This window comes from Macrotis lagotis, chromosome 7, assembly GCF_037893015.1.
Source record: "Macrotis lagotis isolate mMagLag1 chromosome 7, bilby.v1.9.chrom.fasta, whole genome shotgun sequence".
NCBI lineage: Eukaryota > Metazoa > Chordata > Mammalia > Peramelemorphia > Peramelidae > Macrotis > Macrotis lagotis.
The window spans coordinates 174,114,131-174,132,751 of NC_133664.1; the positions used below are offsets into that span (position 1 = coordinate 174,114,131).

An 18,621-nucleotide genomic window follows, 5' to 3' on the forward strand; every position below is an offset into this window, starting at 1 on the left:
CTCTCTTTACTTTCAATCTTTCCTATTATCAGAGTCTTTTCCTGTAAGGGACTGTTGTGTGTGGGAGTACTGTAAAATTTCCTCACCTGGTGTCCTCTAGCACCAGAGCATTTTTTACTGCTTGATTGAAAAGTGCCATGGGAGTGGGGGTGGACCAGGGACTGGTGAGGACATTTAAACACTTGTATTTGGTCTAATAAATGGAGAACCTGGAGAACTAAGAGAACTTTAAGGAGAAGAAGAACTTATCATCCTCGTCTCCCTTGTCTCCTGCCCCTTCAATATTTGCCTAGGTAAGGATAAGCTAGCCAGCAGGAACCTAACACTTCCTGGGCAGCTAGTCTAACAGGAACTTAATAAATGGTGCCCAAATAGAGACTAAAAGGCAGAACTATCTGAGTGAAGTCCAGGATAAGGACCAGCAGGTACAAGCAAGAGAAATTCCAGGCAACATCCCAGAGCAGAAAACTTTGGATAGGTAACAGGTTGATTGTTACCAGGGGCTGACTTTAAGGAATTTGTTGAACAAGGAGGTATGAAGGAAAGTGAAAGTAAGAAGAAACAAATAAATATTCAGCATTGAGGAACCAGCAAAAGTAAAAAGAAACAAATAAGCATTCAGCATTGAGGAACCAGCCAGTAGTAGAGTCTCTAAGGCAGCACCGCAGGGGGATGGAGTTTCTTCCTCATCAGTAGTCCCTACCAGTGCCACGAGTGAGAGCCGGGGGACCTGCTTGCCTTTCCTTTTGGCCATGGCTGCCTACCTAACTGTGCTATATGTGTTAAGCAATACCCAAACCCCTAAACCTACGGCCCAACTTTAGAGACTTCTCCTTGGTGCCACAGATCTTAATGTCAACCCTGATGCCTGAGACGAATTCCACTCCAGAAGCCACAATGAATTTCACTCTCTGGCCTACAACCAAACACACCACAACCTTTGCTCTGGTACCAGAAAGCCATGAAGTCCACGTTAACTGCAATTCCTGTGTGGAGAGCAAAAATGTCATATGCTATTGGACAGTTTGTAATGGTGTTGAGTCCAGTTCAGAAATTCAACAACTCCAATTTGTACTGTTGTCAACAACTCAAATAATTTCAAATGCTCTCATTCTCTGCTGCCCCCACCTTTTGCAAAGAGAGAACTTTGAAACTCAAACCCATGTCTCAAAAAGCTTATTTTAGAAATCAAGGGATCCCCATGCCTTCTTCCTGGTTTGGGGAGGAGGTGGGGGTTGGGCAATGACTACCTTTTTCTTAGGCTATTGATTGGGAAGCTTTGTGGTCAATTAGCTAAGAAAAAAGGGGAAGAAGACTTTTTTCTGGGACTGGGAAATTCAGATTTCATCTTTTGAATAAAGCCTGTGCTTATGGTTTTGGTGTGTTACGTGTATATATATGTGTCTTTAACCATCAATAGGACATTTTATATCTCTCTACTGGCCAGGAGAGGTGGGGGAAATGTTTCTATAGTCTGAGATCTGGTACTGGCCAGGATATCAATCTCAGCTTGTAAATGTGATACAAGAGAGTTGTTTCTGTGTTTCTGTAAGTTTCTAAACTCCTATATGTATGTGTAATTCAGATCTGAAATAAGTAAAGTTAAATGTTACTCCTTTTAGTTTGAGTTTGAATTTAATTGCATAAAAAGGTCAAATTTAAGTAAAATATAATTGGGATAAATTGTATTTCAAGGAATTTGGGAATATTGAATTATATATAATCTACTGATTTCTTTGGGGAAAGATATTTGTACTATCTTATTTGTTTTTGTTGTTAAATTGATACAATTGTCAAACAGTTACTTATGTTATATATTCTTTATCTCATCTATCATCACACATTTATGGTAGGGGAAATATCACATATCATGACCCCCTTCTGGAATTATTCCCTTCTGGAATAAATCTGTGGATTCATACATTCATTATGTAATTGAATTAAGGAATTTTGCTTCAAAAAAAGGGGGGGGACTGTTGTGTGTGAGAGTATTGTAAAATTTCATCACCTGGTGTCCTCTAGCACCAGAATGTTATTTACTGGTTGATTGAAGAGTGCCACAGGAATGGGAGTGGACTAGGAACTGGGGAGGATATTTATTTTTGTTTTGCTTTGTTTTTTAAGTTTTTGCAAGGCAAATGGGGTTAAGTGGCTTGCCCAAGGCCACACAGCTAGGTAATTATTAAGTTTCTGAGACTGGATTTGAACCTAGGTACTCCTGACTCCAGGGTCGGTGCTTTATCCACTGCACCACCTAGCTGCCCCAGGGGAGGATATTTAAACACTTGTATTTGGTCTAACAAATGGAGAATTTGAAGAACTAGAACTTTAAGGAGAACTTATCATCCTTGTCTCCCTTGTCTCCTGCCGCTTCAATGTTCGTCTGGGTAAGAATAAACTAGCCAGCAGGAACCTAGCACTTCCTGAGCAGCTAGTCTAATAGGAATTTAACATGAGTATTTAAGCTTCAGTTACAATATTTGACCTTCCAGTGAATAGACTGAATTAATTTCCTATAAGTATTAACTGATTTTGCTGTCCAATGAACTCTCAAAAGTCTACTGCAGCACCACAGTTCAAAAGTGTTGATTCTGTAGCTCTCGGCTTTTCTAATAATCCAATTTTCACAGCCATATCATGCTACTGGAAAAGTCAAAGCTTTGATTATACGAACCTTTGTTGGCAAGGTGATGTCTTTGTTTTTTAATATGCTGTCCAGATTTGCTTTGCTTCCAAGGAGAAAGCATCTTTTAATTTTACAACTACAATTGCTGTCTGCCATGATCTTAGAGCAAAGAATATAAAATCTGACACTGCTTCCATTTCTTCTCCCTCTATTGGCCAGGAAATAATGGAATCAGTTGCCAAGATCTTAGTTGTTTTTTTGGTGTTAAGCTTCATGCTAGCTTTTATACTCTCTCTCACTGTCATTAAGAGGCTTCTCAATTTTTCTTCACTTTCTACCATTAGAGTGGTATCATCTGTATAATTGAACTCCTGGCAATCTTAATTTTAGTTTTTGATTCATCCAGCATGATTTTGCATAATGTTATATGTGCATATAAGTTAAATAAATAAGTGGACAATGATAGCCTTGTCATACTCCTTTTCCAATAAACCAACAGTTGTTCCATGTTCCGTTCTGTTCCCTTTCCAAGAGAATACCCGTCACTTATTCCAAATTTAGATATAATAACTACACATTTGAAATTATTTGTAGTAAGGAAATGAAATTTCCACTCTAGGGTAGGGTTGTCCCTTTCTGAATCACAGATGTTGGTACCGTAGGATCAAATGCCAACTCCTCACCTTTCCTGTCTCTTTTCCTTCAAGAAGCAGCCTGGATAATTCCAGGCTGAAATGAATCAATGATCCTCTAAAGCCAGTGAGGGAGTAAGTCATCAGTCTCTTGGCTGGGAGATACAGAAAAAAACACATGTTTCAACAAGGTCAACATGTTGTTCAGTTTTACCTGATTGTATCTCCTGGTTACAAAGGAGGGCTTCTTTTGGGGAAGCAGTTTGAGTTAGTAACAGAGGCAAAAGAAAAGAAGAAAAGGAAAGAAAAGAACATCTACATGTATTCATTAAAACAGAGAAGGAAACATGACATCCAGAGGAGATCTAAACAGTTTGGGACAAATTCATGGTCTCACACATAATCTTTTTTTCATACTAAAAAGTTTGCTGATTAAGTTCATGATTAAAAAAAAAGTTTTAAGACAAAACAAAACCTTTCTATATCCCCATACAACCTCAGAAGTGTCACTGATTATAACATGCATGATCTAATATGACTCTTAGAGGATAAAGACAAGTTGGACAGATTCTTTTCTCCTCCCTCTCCCACCCCAGAAAGTTTAAGAACTGTGACAACTCCTACTTGAACAATCAGTTTAATTATTCCACTAAGTGGTGGGATTCAAATAAATTAACAACTGGTTCTCTGCACTAATAATCATTTTAAGCATATAAAAATATACCAAAAGATAGTTTTATATTTCATGCATTTACTACTCAAATAAGAACAATAAAAGAGGTATACAAAACTAGATTATACTCTATTAACAGTAAGCAAATATATTCTTATGGAGTGAAAGCAGATACATGACCATAGCAGCTGCTGTTAGAACAAATGCAGATCCAAAACTCAGTTTACCTATTCTAACTTTTTTCTTCTACTTTCATAACTTCCAAAATGGACAATAGGATAACCCTTGAAAAATCTATCTTTTTATTGGTTTATTGTGACCCAGATTCCTATTGGATTCACTGTTTAGGAAACACCACCATGCTCATAATATCTCAAGGGAATTTTGGGAGTAACACAAAATAGAAAAAACAAATGACAGCTTGTCACCCCCAGTTGTTTGGCACTTTTTCTCCTATGTTATATGTTTGTTTACTGAAGCAACAAAAACAAAGGAATTAAAATGCAGTATTTCATCAAAGTTATAATGAGTTTTAAGAAATGAATAAATAGGGGTGGCTAGGTGGTGCAGTGGATAGAGCACCAGCCCTGGAGTCAGGAGTACCTGAGTTCAAATCTGGCCTCAGACACTTAATAATTACCTAGCTGTGTGGCCTTGGCCAAGCCACTTAACCCCATTGCCTTACCAAAAAAAAAAAAAACCTGAAAAAAAGAAATGAATAAATAAATACTACAAGCATTGGTCCATCTTTTTTTTTCACCTATGTACAGAATGAACGTTACTGCAGGCGCTTAGAAAACACCATTGTGCAGATGAACGTTAAAAAAGAGTAAGGAGTGTAAATTTGTGATGTCCACATTGGGTGGCTGCCCAAGTGCCCACCTTAGAGAGAACCTTGATTACAAGGGTCATTTTAACAACTGGTTCATCAAAATCAACATAAAATTAGGTATCAGTTCTGCAGAACCAGTGTGAACCGACTGAATCCCACCACTGATTCCACTCCGTGGAACATTGTTTGAGGGAGTTAGAACCTGAAAATATAATAAGCACTAGTTTGGGGGAACAGAGGACAGCTGTCATGACAGTAAGGGCCTATGACACCTTCTAGGAATGGAGGAAAGCAACCTCAAAGGAGTGGACGGCTGTCTGACTAATTGAGTCCCCAGGTGAGTCCCAGGGATGAACAATAAAATGGAGCCAAGCTGAGCTTCCTTCTCAAACCAGAGACACCACTCAGGCCAGGGCAATATTTGAGTCATTAAGTCTCTTCAGGTGTCTGGGTAAGATAAGTGAGAGTCAGATAGAAGAAGCCAAATAGAAACTTTTCAATAGGTGTCCTTTTTCACATAAATAAAAACTTTTCTATGTTTAATGTCTTGAAAGACTGAGTGAATGTCAAAAATTAAGTTACCAAGGTACACTGGCTGTGGGCAAATGAGCCAGATAAATGAGAAATTCCTAAAGTATACTTAAATATCTATAACCTTATGTCATGAAGGTACTTCTCATATAAGAGTTATTTTACCTTTCTCCTTTTGATACCTGGGTCTTGTGAAACTTTAAAAAGTCAGAGTGGATAATATCACAAAAAGAGAATGTAAAAAGAGAAGACAATTTAGAATCACCCACCCTTAGGTAGTTGGGAAAACACTGAAGGAGTCAAAAAGGATAAGTCAGACAATTACAAGAAATCCATGGAAAGAGAAGAGTCAGCAAGGCTAAGAAAGGAGAATATTTAGGAGCAGAGAGTATTCAGCCATATCAAACGTAGCAGAAAGACTAGGGAAGACAAAGATTGAGGAAAAGTCACTGTATCTTATAATTAACAAGTGACTTTGAGAAAGCAATTTTAATAGATAGTCAGTCACCAAGCATTTTTCCAAGACTTTGAGAAATAGGGGTGTGGTGAGAAAATGAAAGCAACCAGCTAGATTATTATTTCTAGAAGTTCTGTGGCAAAAAGGGAGGAGAGATCTAGGATAATAACTTGATGGAATGGCAGGATCAAAGGAAGTAATTTTTGTTTTGTTTAGGATAGCATACCTGAATGTGTTTTCAGAAAGTGTGGAAGAAGCCAGAAAGAAAAGATAGAGGATGAAAATAATCAGTAGGGTAAAGTCTCTCTCTCTCTAGGGAAACTGGGATGAATTCAAAGATTCAAGTAGAGCTTTGGCAAGAAGAGTCACTAATTTTTTAAGATTGAAGAATAAAAGATAGATGAGCACATAGGACATAGAAAAATTGTGAGGTATGGCAACTCAAAAATAATGGAGCATCAGACAGATGACCTCAGTTTTCTAGTCAAGTAGAACGTTATTGCCTGATGGGAGAAGGGAGAAGAGACAATTAAACTCCTTGAAGGCAAATCCCCTTTCTTTGTGTCTTTGTCATATCATGTCATGTCATGTTATATTCAATCATTTCAGTTGTGTCCAACACTTCATGGCCCCATTTTGGATTTTCTTGGCAGAAATACTAGAGTATTCTTCTCCAACTCATTTTACAGATGAGGAAACTGAGGCAAACAGGATTAAGTGACTTGCCCAAGTCACACAGCTAATAAATGTCTGACTCTGGATTTGAACTCCTGAAAATGAATCAATCTACTGTGCCACCATGTCACACAGCACTTAGTAAATGTTTGTTGACTACCTTAGTCTACTTGACCCAATCACTTTTTTTTAACCTTTCATATTTTTTTTAAAGAAAGGTGTACAGGAAAGTCACCAAAGGACCAGTGTTATAAAAGTTAGCAATCACTACTCATCATAACCTCACTTCTATTCCCATCCATCCTCTTTAAGATAGTTTTTCTTATTTTAGACATAGTCTAGGATAATCAAACAAGTTGTGATGAAACAATATAGAAAGTCTATAATTCTAAATTCCTAAATTATCCTTTTTTGAACTATCCTGCTAAGGTCATAAACTGGGAAGATTGCATGGGGGTCAGAAGACCTGGGCTCTGATTTGTTCCAACCCTACCACCTGTTTATTGTGTTCATGACAATTTCTATAACTCTCTATGCCTCAGTTTCCTTACCTGTAAAAGGGAGGTTTTAGTTTTTTCCAATCATGACTTTCTATAATTATCTTTTCAACTTAAACATATCAAACACATGAAAGGAATATGTAATTTTCCCAGTTTGAGAACAGAAAGAGGGCCTGTGCCAACTTAGGCAGAGATAAGTGATAATGCTCCATCTGTCTCCATTTGCTGATTCATCAATCTAACCAATATGATGGAGAGAATGGCCCATCTACTGACCTTATTCTAGACAATGGTGGATCAGTGGAATAGATTAGGTATACAGTACACTACAGTAAATCACTATAGTAATCTTGTGTTTGATAAACACAAAAATCCAAGCATTGAGACAAGAACATACCATTTGATTAAAAAAAAAGTTGGAAAAATTAGAAACTAATTTGGCATAAATTAGGTTGAGACCAACATCTTAAATTGCAAGCCAAAATAAAGTTAAACTGGGTAAATGATTTAGACATGAAAGGTAACATCACAGGTAAATTAAGAAAAAATTGCTTGTCCGATCTATAGATCAGGGAAGTGTTTATGACTAAAGTGATAGAACTCACAGTAAGTAAAATGGATAATTTTGATAACATAGCAGTCAAAATTAGAAGGAAAGAAGGAGATAGGGTGGGAAGAAGGGGAGGACAGAGAATTTATACAATTTTTTTATAAGTGCCTCATATCTCAAATACATAGTACACAGTCAAATTTATTTTCATAAGAGCCATTCCTAATTGAAAGTCAAAGACAGGAAAATCAGAAGAAATCAAAGGTGCCAATAGTCACATAAAAAATGCTCTATATCACTACTGACTAGAAAAATGAAAACTAAAACAACTCTGAGGTACCATTTCACACCTATACAAGTGATTTAAACAACATAAAAAGAAAATCATAAACACTGGAGGGGATGTGAGAAAATAGGGACACTGTTGTACTGTTGGTGGAATTGTGAATTGGTCCATCCACTCTGGAAAACAATTTGGAACTATTTCCTGCCAAGATATTTGGAGACACACTATTTTCCATGCCCTGAGTTTGACATAACAACAATCATTCATGTTCACCCTCTGGGTGATCTTATCTTCTGGCAAAATGTAGATCAATTTTGACCAGTACCAAATATTCTCTGAGATTTTTATGATTTTCATATTAATTGTTAATGTTCCAGGGACATGAGAGCCAGAAGCAACCTAGGTAGTACAGCAGAAAGTGATCAATCAAAATCTGACATGCTAACAATTCCTGAATTCCCATGGTCATAAGTTCATAGTGCAGTGAACCAGGGCTATTCCTGCCACCCTCACTCTGGTTCTGTACTTTGTTGATTGACCAAAATGCTTGATGATCCTAAAGACTTGAGACAATCACAAGGCTCAATGATTTTAAGAACTTAGGGACTGTTCCCACATGACCCGAGTAGACCTGTACTATCCCAAGAAATGCCAACCATGGAAACTGATAAATCCAGACCTAAGAAAGAGCATGTTGTGGTTCTGCCTTTTTTTCAGGCTTATAAATCCTACTCTTGCCCCAGCAGGTAAAGACCCCCTTCTCAGGAATGTGAACTTTTGTTTGTAAGCATTTTCCTCACTTTGAAATGAAACTTCTGTTTGATTACTGACTCGCCTTTCTCTGATCTATTTTGCTAGGCTCTGGCCACCAACAGTTTAGAGCCTGGTTCCAGCTAAGAGCCCAAAGGATTATAAAACTGTGCATACCCTTTAACCTAGTAAAATCACTACTAGGTCTGCATCCCAAAGAGTCAAAGAAAAAAGGAAAGGACTTATATGTACAAAAAAATTTATAGCAGCTCTTAATGGTAGCAAAGAGGAGGAAATTAAGAAGCAAATGAGAAATGGCTGAACAAGTTGTGTTTTATGGTTGTGATGGAATACTATTGTTCTGATGTCATTGTTGTGGTTTGTCCTTCCTTCTCAAAGTGGACCATGACATCAGAGATGTGATGCCATGACTTGCAAGTGAATTGCATTTAAGTAAGTTAAGGTCATGCAAAGCCATTAGTCTGATTCTCTCCTCCAGAGCCATCTGGATTCAGTGACAAGATACAAATCATGACAACTGGAGATGACCCTGGATGTAATGAAAGAACTTGAACTTTTTGAGTTAAGGTCTTCCCCAGGTCTCCAGTAATTCAAGATCTATTGATTGAGATGACCAGTAAAGAAGTTTCTTTATAATGCCACCTCAAATATGAGCCCTTAAAAGTGAGACTCAAGTTCAAGGTTGAGTTATGTACTATATAGCATATATTCAAAACCACAATTTGAAAAATGTCATCCAAAATCTTTTGTGTATTTTTGACCAGAAGAATAAAAAAACCATTAATTCCAAATAAAGGCATTTAATATAACTGATTAGCAATTAATTATAACTGATTAGCAAGTAAATAATAAGGAAAATCCCCAAACACCAAGGAGAACATTCTTCTGTAGATACACCACTGATGTAAAGAGGAATAAGTATAGCACAAATAACTCATGTACTAAAGTGTATTTTTTATTTAAAACAATCCACACTGCATCTTGCTGTTTTCTAGTTGAGCTGCTGATTTTATTAACTGGGTTATTTTTTCTACCTCAATGTCATTTTCTGGTTCTCTTCTGAATTGCAGTTGATTTACTGTCTTTTCTCTTTTTTTAGGGATGTTGACTACTTCTTTATGAATATTGTCCCTAGCCTCAGGATCATTTCAGTACATGGAACTAGGATAAAAAGAGTCAAATTTTTTTTTTAGTTTTTTCAAGGCAGTGGGGTTAAGTGATTTGCCCAAGGTCACACAACTGTGTGTCTGAGGCAGAATTTGAACCCAGGTCCTCCTGGCTCCAAGGCAGGTGCTCTATGCACTGCATAATCTAGCTGCCCCCAAGAGTCAAATCTTTAGGTAAAATTTTTCTTTTGCACATCTTAGCTTCCCTTTCAGGGGTCCCTGCCTTCAAACGCACCAGTTACATTATTTCAGGCTGAGCAAATTCCTAACAATTCCTATTATGTCACCAACAGTTAATTCTAGGAATCATTCTGGAAACTCCAGTTAGCAAGACTGAAAAGATCAGAATAAATCTGGCAAATTTTGTCCTTCATTTATGAAACTTACCCAAAAATCACTACTCTCTCCATGTGAAACTCCAGAAAGACTATAAAGAAGCTGGTATCTAGGAAGAACAAGAGAAATAGTATATCTATAATCATCAAATTTCAGCTTATAATATAATATAATAGGCCTCTGGGAGTTGTACAACCATTTCATCTCCTTACTTCCCAGTCCTTTAGACTATTTTGTAGTACATATGTTATTTTGCATTAAAATAACTGTGGGTAAATCAAGGAAATTGCCAACCACAATTCTATTGGATCAATGATGAAGTATGCTATCACCACCTTAGAGAAATTTGGGACTTTCAAGATTCAAACTGAAAAAGAATCACATTTTCAGTCATGGCCAATGAGAGTGTTTGTTTTGTTTGACTTTGCTTACTCATTACAAGTGTTAAATGTTTTTTGTTTTGTTTTGGGGGTTTTGTTCTTTTTAGAGAGATGGTATTTAAGTGGGAGAGGAGTACTGTGGTTTTATGTGAAAGAAAGGAAGGAAGACTGAAGGAAGGAAGGAAGGAAGGAAGGAAGGAAAAATGAGATTGTAACATATTATAAAAGGAATATAAGATATCAGAAGGAGAATGGTTCAAAAGGAGGTAAACAAATGGGACAGCTTTGAAAATAATACATAGAATTGATCATTCCTTTTTTAAATGCAAGCTATACATAATAGAAATTCATAATTTAATATACAATCTTTTTTATTGATTTTCTCTATATATGGAATATTCAGGGTTTTTTCATATGCTATTTCTTGAATTATAAAGATTTTATTTATTTTGAGTTTTATAATTTTTCCCCTAATCTTACTTCCCTCCCCCACCCCCACAGAAGGCAATTTGCCAGTCTTTACATTGTTTCCATGGTATACATTAATCTAAATTGAATGTGATGAGAGAGACATCATGAAATATTCAGGTTTGTAGTTGGTTGTCAAATTCAGAATATCTTAAAAATAAGATTTCAAAAATAATAACAATTGATAATATTTCACAAACTTAAAATTACTGTTCATTAACATGAAAAATGTTGCAGGATTGTGATGATTAAGCAGCTCACGTACAAATTCTATGATGTCAACTAACTCTTGCATTTTGTAATGTTTATGAGGAAAGCCATCAATCTTTTTGGTACAACTGAAGGGTATCACTTAGAAGAGAACTGGTTGAAGATGTTTTCCCTCTGCTAGTCTTGCCCTTCAGGTTGGAACAGGTTCTAAGCTTTGGGTGTGTCTATGTAGGGCCATCTAATTAAACATTTTAGTCAAAGCACTTTTCCCTACCCATCTATGTGGAACTCTTTAACACACACAAAAAAAAATCAAACTCTTTAAGGTCAAAGGAATAGTTTGGTAGTAGTTGCTGCTTGTCTATATGCTGAAAATATTGACTTCAGCAACTCCATGTCCCTTGAATATGATCTTAGCAAATGTGAAGCCTCAGGGGGAAGAAGCCCATTAAGCTGATTAATATTTCCAGATAGTCTTCTAGTAGTAGAAATTGTCCTAACTAGATCAAAATGAGGAACCCAGATTCCTTGAGGGCCTGTTACACAGTAAAGAGACAGACTAAAGCTAAGTTTAAGGATCCCCAGAATAAATAAATGTGCTCAGCAGAAACCCAAGTACTCTTTTAAAAGTTCTGGTTATGAGACTCTTCCTATGTCCCACAGGAGATCTACACTGTTTTGTTTTTCTGGGTTTTAGCTCTTATAGAGAAAGCAGCAGTTTGCAGAAGAGATTGGACTACCTTCTCAGTTCAGTTCTCTTCTGCAAACAAATGATTGTTCAAACACAGAATCTACCCATTAGGAAATATTATATTTACCTTACCATCAATTCTATTTTCATAACATTAGTATTTGGATTGTCTCACCTGTTGATGTGCTCTTTCTACAAACTAATAAGGTAACTTGGTAGACTTGGGTCAGAGGGGAAAAAATGGTTAAAATGTTTTGCATTATATAGTCAATTTTAATGAAAAAATGAAGGAATCAGTGGACTTAGTCATTGCTAAAATTGGTCATCTTAATGACCACTAACTCACCAATTATAGATTTTTTTATTTTGCAACTGTCTAAAAGAAACATATATTACATAGTTACATCCTGAGGTATATGCCTCTGTTTACATTGCTCTATCTTAAATTCTAAATTTTATGCTTCAGGCTGGATTTTCCCTCTTTAACACCTGTTAATGCAGCAGAATCTTGTCAGTTCACATTAGTTCCTACTCTAAGTAACTCTTTGGTACACATTTGGCAACATGCACAGATCCGTTTATAAAAAATTTAGAATATTTCAAAAAATTAACTCCCTTGTAGAATAGGAGCCTTGAGAAAATTCATTTGGGAAGGCATGGCATAATTGAGAATGAAGAGAGGGACTTACCCTGCCTTTGGGAGGGAGAAGATATGCAAACCCAGAGTAAAAACATCAAGAAACAATACCTGACCAAAATGAACCACATATTTGATCCATTGATAGAACTGGCAGAAGTGATTGCTGATCCTGTGATATATGCTGACAGATATATGAAGCACCAAAGTGAGAGAACCCACAAGATTGAGGAAGGACTAATATCCTGATTTTTTTTCCTAAAGGAAGAAAGCAAAGTCTATAAACCACAACACCATGGATCCTAGAGAAATTCTAGAACATTGAAAAAGTGGTTGCTGAACATGTAGAAAGAGATTTGGTGATTACAAAGGGGCAACATGGTTCCAACAAGAAGCTATGCCAAACTAACATCATTTACTTCAAACAGGAATACTAAACTAATAGGTAAGGGACTGGAGATAAAGTTCATCTGAATTTTAGAAAAGGTTTAAAAAAAACACCTTTTTTATTTTTATTTTGGTTTTTGCAAAGCAATGGGGTTAAATGACTCCCCCAAGGCTACACAACTAGTGATTAAGTATCTGAATTGAGGTCATATTTGAACTAAGATCCTGTGCCACCTAGTTACCCCATTTTCATACTATTCTTATGGAAAAAAGATAGAAAAATAAGAATTAAATGTTAATACAATTAGATAGCATTAGAACTTCTGGTTCAGTGTTAACAAGGACTCCCTCCAGGAATTCTCCAGGGATTTGAGAATAGACAAGTGTTTTCTAATTTTTTTTTTAGATTTTTTGCAAGGCAATGGGGTCAAGTGGCTTGCCCAAGGCCACATGGCTAGGTAATTATTAAGTGTCTGAGGCTGAATTTAAACTCAGGTACTCCTGACTCCAGGGCTGGTGCTCTATCCACTGTGCCACCTAGCTGCCCCCATAATATTTTATGAAAGATTTGAATTAAGGTGTAGGTGGCATATTCACCAACTTTCCAAATGACAAAAAAACAAAAACAAAAAAACCCTGGGAGTTCTAGTTAATACCCTAACATAGCAACAAGTTTAACAATAGTTAACACTTATATAGTATCCAGGCACTATGCTAAGTAATTTATAAATATCTCAATTGATCCTCACAAAACCCTAGAGGTTGGTACTGGTATTATGTCCTTTTTATAAAAGAGGCAACTGAGGCTAACAGGGTTAAAAAAAAATAGCAAATGTTTGGAGCAGGTCAGATCTTCCTACCTTCAGGTATGGCATTCTATTTATTGCTCCACCTAGCTATCCAATTACAGAATCAGTATCCAAAAGAATCTGGATAAGCTACAAAAGTGGTTCTCAAATTATAATCCCAAACTCCAGAAGTCCCCAAAACTATTTCAGGAGGTCCATGAGTTTAAAACTATTTTCACAAAAGTACTAAAATATTTTTGTGGTAAATATGGGTAGACAAAACATATTATTATTATAATCTAACATGTATATAGCACTTCTTATATGTCACTCACTGTGCTAAGCACTTAAAATGTATATCTTATTTGAGCATTACAACAATGCTGGGAGGTAGGTGTTGCTATTTACTCTATTTTACAGATAATGCAACTGAAACCAATAGAAGTTAAATGATTTATACTGGGTCACACAGCTAGCAAGTGTCTAAGGCAAGATCAGAACTCAGGTCTTGACTCCAGATCCAATACTCATAAATAAAAGCATTGAAGAGAATATCTCAACATCTTTAAAAATTGTGAAATGGTCTTGAGACCAAAAATGTTTAAGAACCAGTGGGCTATTGGGCTGAATCTTAGAAGATGATAATCATAAAGGATAAGTAAACTTACACCTTAGTACAATCAGCTTCACAAGTTCAAAATAGGATAGGTGTAGTTTTATTTCCATTATTCTAGAAAAGATCTAGGGATCTTTTTCAAACTCCAAGGTTTGCATGTTAGCAGTATGATAAGGAGCCCTGTAAAAAAAGTCTATTCCTATCTTGGACTGTGTTAGCAGAGACACAGAAAGAGGAAAATGATTTTTCTCACTAGATTTTATCCTAAATCAGCCTTCATCAGAAATACTGAATTGGGGGCAGTTAAGTGAAGCAAAGGATAGAGCACTGGCTCCGGAGTTAGGTGGACCTTAACTTAAAACTGGTCTCAGACACTTAATAATTACCTAGCTGTGTGGCCTTGGGCAAGTCACTCTACCCCATTACCTTGCAAAAATTTTTTAAAAGGAATATTGTATTCAATTCTGGGTTTCATTCTTAATTGTCGTTGTTAAGTTGTTTCAGTCATGTATAACTCTACAGTGATGCCACTTGGGGGTTTTCTTGGCAAAGAAATGGAAGTAATTAGCATTTCCTTCTCCAAATCATTTTATAGATGAGGAAACAAAGGCAAACAGGGTTAAGTGACTTGCCCAGGATCACACAGTTAGAAGGTATCCAAGATAGGATTTGAACTCATAAAAATGATATCCTGATTCAAAGCATACTGCTCTATCCAATGAGCCACCTAGCAGTCAACAAGTACAACAACAAAGTCTAGGGGTCATAAATCTCCAAAGAGGATTTCATTAGCTAGGGTTCACAAACACATTCCACCATCCAGGAGTCTCTGTTGTCATTCTAAGGAAGAGATCTATTGAAGAAAGGAAGGAACAGTAACCAGAGAAAATATTTGCCATGACTCACACTGAAGAAATGACTGGGGAGCCCTCAGACTCTGAAAGAACCTGAGACTTGTAGGGGAAGCTTATGAGAGATTCCCTGCTATCTGGCTTCCCCTGCCCCAACACCATGGACACTAAATGTTTATCTCCATTGGTATCAAAATGTAAATTAGTTTTTGACCTTTTAGAATAAGTAATGCTCACTTCTGCTCAGACTGGTCACAAGTCTGAAACAGGATTTTCCCTAGATTTGGGACTTTACTGCACTATTCTCTTTCTTGTTTTTCCAATGCAATTTTTAAAGTAACTTTAAACTTAGAATGTAGTTTTTTGGGGTTTTTTTTGGCAAGGCAAATGGGGTTAAGTGGCTTGCCCAAGGCCACACAGCTAGGTAATTATTAAGTGTCTGAGACGGGATTTGAACCTAGGTACTCCTGACTCAAGGGCCAGTGCTTTATCCACTGCGCCACCTAGCCACCCAAAATGTAGTTTGAACTTGTCTAAAAAAAAAAGAATTCCTTGTCAGGGTCAGATTAGGAAATCTTTCATCCAAACCAATTGACATAGTCAATAAAGTCATAGCCCCCATGTCAGGAGATTGGAATGAGTGGTTCCCTAGTAGTAAAACCCTCAGGTACCCTGATAGAAAACAAGGCAAGTGAAGGAGTTTGTTTTTAGCTTTAGCAAAGCACAGGGGGAGATAGGCTAGACAGAGTTTTGTTTTGTTTTGTTTTAGTGTAGCTTATGTGAAACATCACTGTGAATGCTTCTAGTTAACAGGACACTTCACAGAATACAAATATAAAAGGACATTTTGTGAAGAGTATAATAAACTGAAAGTCCTTTTTCTAAACATTTCTTTTTCTGTAGCAGTCACCACTGTCCTTCCAGTCACCCAGATTTGTAGCCTCAGATTCATCTTGGATTCTTTGTTCCTGTTTATCTTCCATATCCAAACACCTCTCACATACATCCTCTCCTTTCCACTTGCCAACCTAACTCATGCCTTTGTCACCTCTCACCTGGACTATTGAGTAGGTTCCTAATTGATCTTTCTGAATCCAGTCTTCTCAAACTCATCCTGCACACAGCTACCAAATCAATATTCCTAAAACAAAGATCTGCCCATGTAACTCCCATGATCAAGAACTTTCAATAGCTCCCTACTGCCTCTAGAATAACAGTAGCAACAACAGAAATAACAGCTAGCATTAATAACTGATGATTTGGTATTTACAAAGACCTTTCTAACACTTAAAGTCCTTCAGAATTTGGTTCCAAAATTATCTTTTCAGAGAGATTTACATAATTTCCTTCATATATTTTGCATTCCTGTGCTTGGAATGCTCTCTCTCCTTAGTTTTCTCTCATAGAATCTCTAGCTTTCTCAAAAGCATATTTCAGATGATACCTGCTACAGGATAACTTTTCTGAACCACAAGTTGTTAGTGCTGTTCTTACCTTAAAATTAAAATAACCAATATAACAACAGCTAAGATTTTTTTTTTTAGCATTTTGAGGTTTGCATTTTTTCTTATTTGATCCTTCCTATAAGCCTGTGAAATAGGCAGTATTATGATTCTGAAGTGTCTGTGGCTGAATTTGAACTCAGGTCTTCCTGAATCTAGGTCCAGTACTCTCTAACCTGTACTAACAGTACTCTAACTGTTCTACCTCACAGCTTCCAATTAGAATCTACTGGTTCTTTACTAACAGTCACACTGGCAACTTGGGTTCCCCAGAGCCTAGTTACCCCCTTCAAAAGTCCCCTCAAGGTTCTAGGAGTACCTCAGAAGAGTTATGAGTATATTTAAATGTTATCAGCTTGAACCCACATGCTAGTGTGTTTTCCCCTATGCCAATCACCAGTTCACATTGATGCCTCAATATATCATCAACAATATTTATTATCATACTTATGGACATATTTAACCAAATGATATCTCCTCAATGGCATGAACTAATCAGTTAAAATCAATTAGATTTTACAAAGGAACATTCACTGGGAAGATATAGCAATAACATAGATCCCCAAATGTTCCTCCAATTTCCACCACAAGCACACGACCTCCCAGATAAGCCTGTATCTGTGATTGCGCCACTTCTAATTTATGTTTTCTCTCCTTGGGACAAGTTCTTGTGAACTCGGAAAGGTCAGTAGAGCAGAAGTCTAGGGACAAGAGCCTGAACCAGTTTGCCAGTAAAAGAGAGGGGGAGGTTCCATCTTCATTCTCCACCCGGTCATCAGAAAGTCATTCTTATACATAATGACTAACAGGAAGGAAAGAGAATTTCTTCAGTGCAATCTTTTGTAAGCATCCACAATTCTAACTCAACAGTCAACCAAATGACCTTTTCCCCAATACACAGCAAGTGGACAGGAAAGCCAATTAATAGTTGCTCATGTTCTGAAATGGAGTCTTTGGTTCCTCAATTTCATCTCAACTTGGACTTTTAGAGGTAATCTCAGCAAACATCTACTTAAGTCCTCCTGTGTATATCCCTTGTTTGGATGTTGCTTCCCTTTAGTAGAGTAGAAGATCTTTGAAACCAAAGTATGTTTAAATTTTTGTCTTTGAGTGTCCAGGTACTCAACAATGCTTCTTTAATTTGACACCAAGATACTTGACTTCTTGATTAGCATCTTGAACAATTGCTCCCTGTGAGGATTTTCTGATACTATATGAGAATGGATGAAGCAATATCTCCAAGGTAGATTGGATTCCTTAGAAGAAAAGCATTAGGTGGAATAAATAATATTATTAGCTCTTCTAGTCCTTAACTTTTTAAATAGTAACTAAAAGCATATATCTATTTTAATATTTAAACAGACTGAGAACAATTTTCCATTAAAATTAAATGGTTTATATCTTTTCAGTAAAGAGACTGCTCTTTCAAATACCAATGTGTTTTTCTGGACCATTATTTTTTTTTCCATGTCATACTAAAAAAAAAGGAAATGTGAGAGGAAAAAAAATCTACCCCAAGAAACTATATGGGAAAGTAAAAACAAATCTGAAGGAAAAAATTAATTTAACTTTTCTGGAGTATGTGTTTGATCACTGAAATGCTGCTTCTATAAAACTCAACTTTTTCAATGGCTCTAGTTAGTATTTGGCTCCCAGTTTCCACCTAATCAAAATGCTTATTTTTTTTATTTAGATTTTTAACTTTTGTTGCAATCTTTTTTCTCATTAACTTCAAATCTTTTTTTTTTTTTTGCAAGGCAATGGGGTTAAGTGGCTTGCCCAGGGCCACACAGCTAGGTAATTATTAAGTGTCTGAGACCGGATTTGAACCCAGGTACTCCTGACTCCAGGGCCAGTGCTTTATCCATTGCCCCACCCAGCTGCCCCTTAACTTCAAATCTTAATATGCTCCTCTCATCTGCACATTTCTTATTACAAAAGTAAAAGAAAATTCAAAAGAAAGAAGAAAAAAAGAGAAATTAATTCAGTTCAACAGTAATTTTCTTCCCCCATAGTTCCCCTCAATCTCTCTAATGAAGGAAGAAAGGTGAATTTT

The 18,621-nt window shown here is 36.6% G+C and overlaps 1 pseudogene; it reads right to left on the minus strand.

Annotated features, from left to right (window-relative positions):
• Positions 1–18,621, minus strand: part of LOC141494202 (ATP synthase F(0) complex subunit C1, mitochondrial-like) — a 50,922-nt pseudogene that overhangs the window by 6,411 nt on the left and 25,890 nt on the right.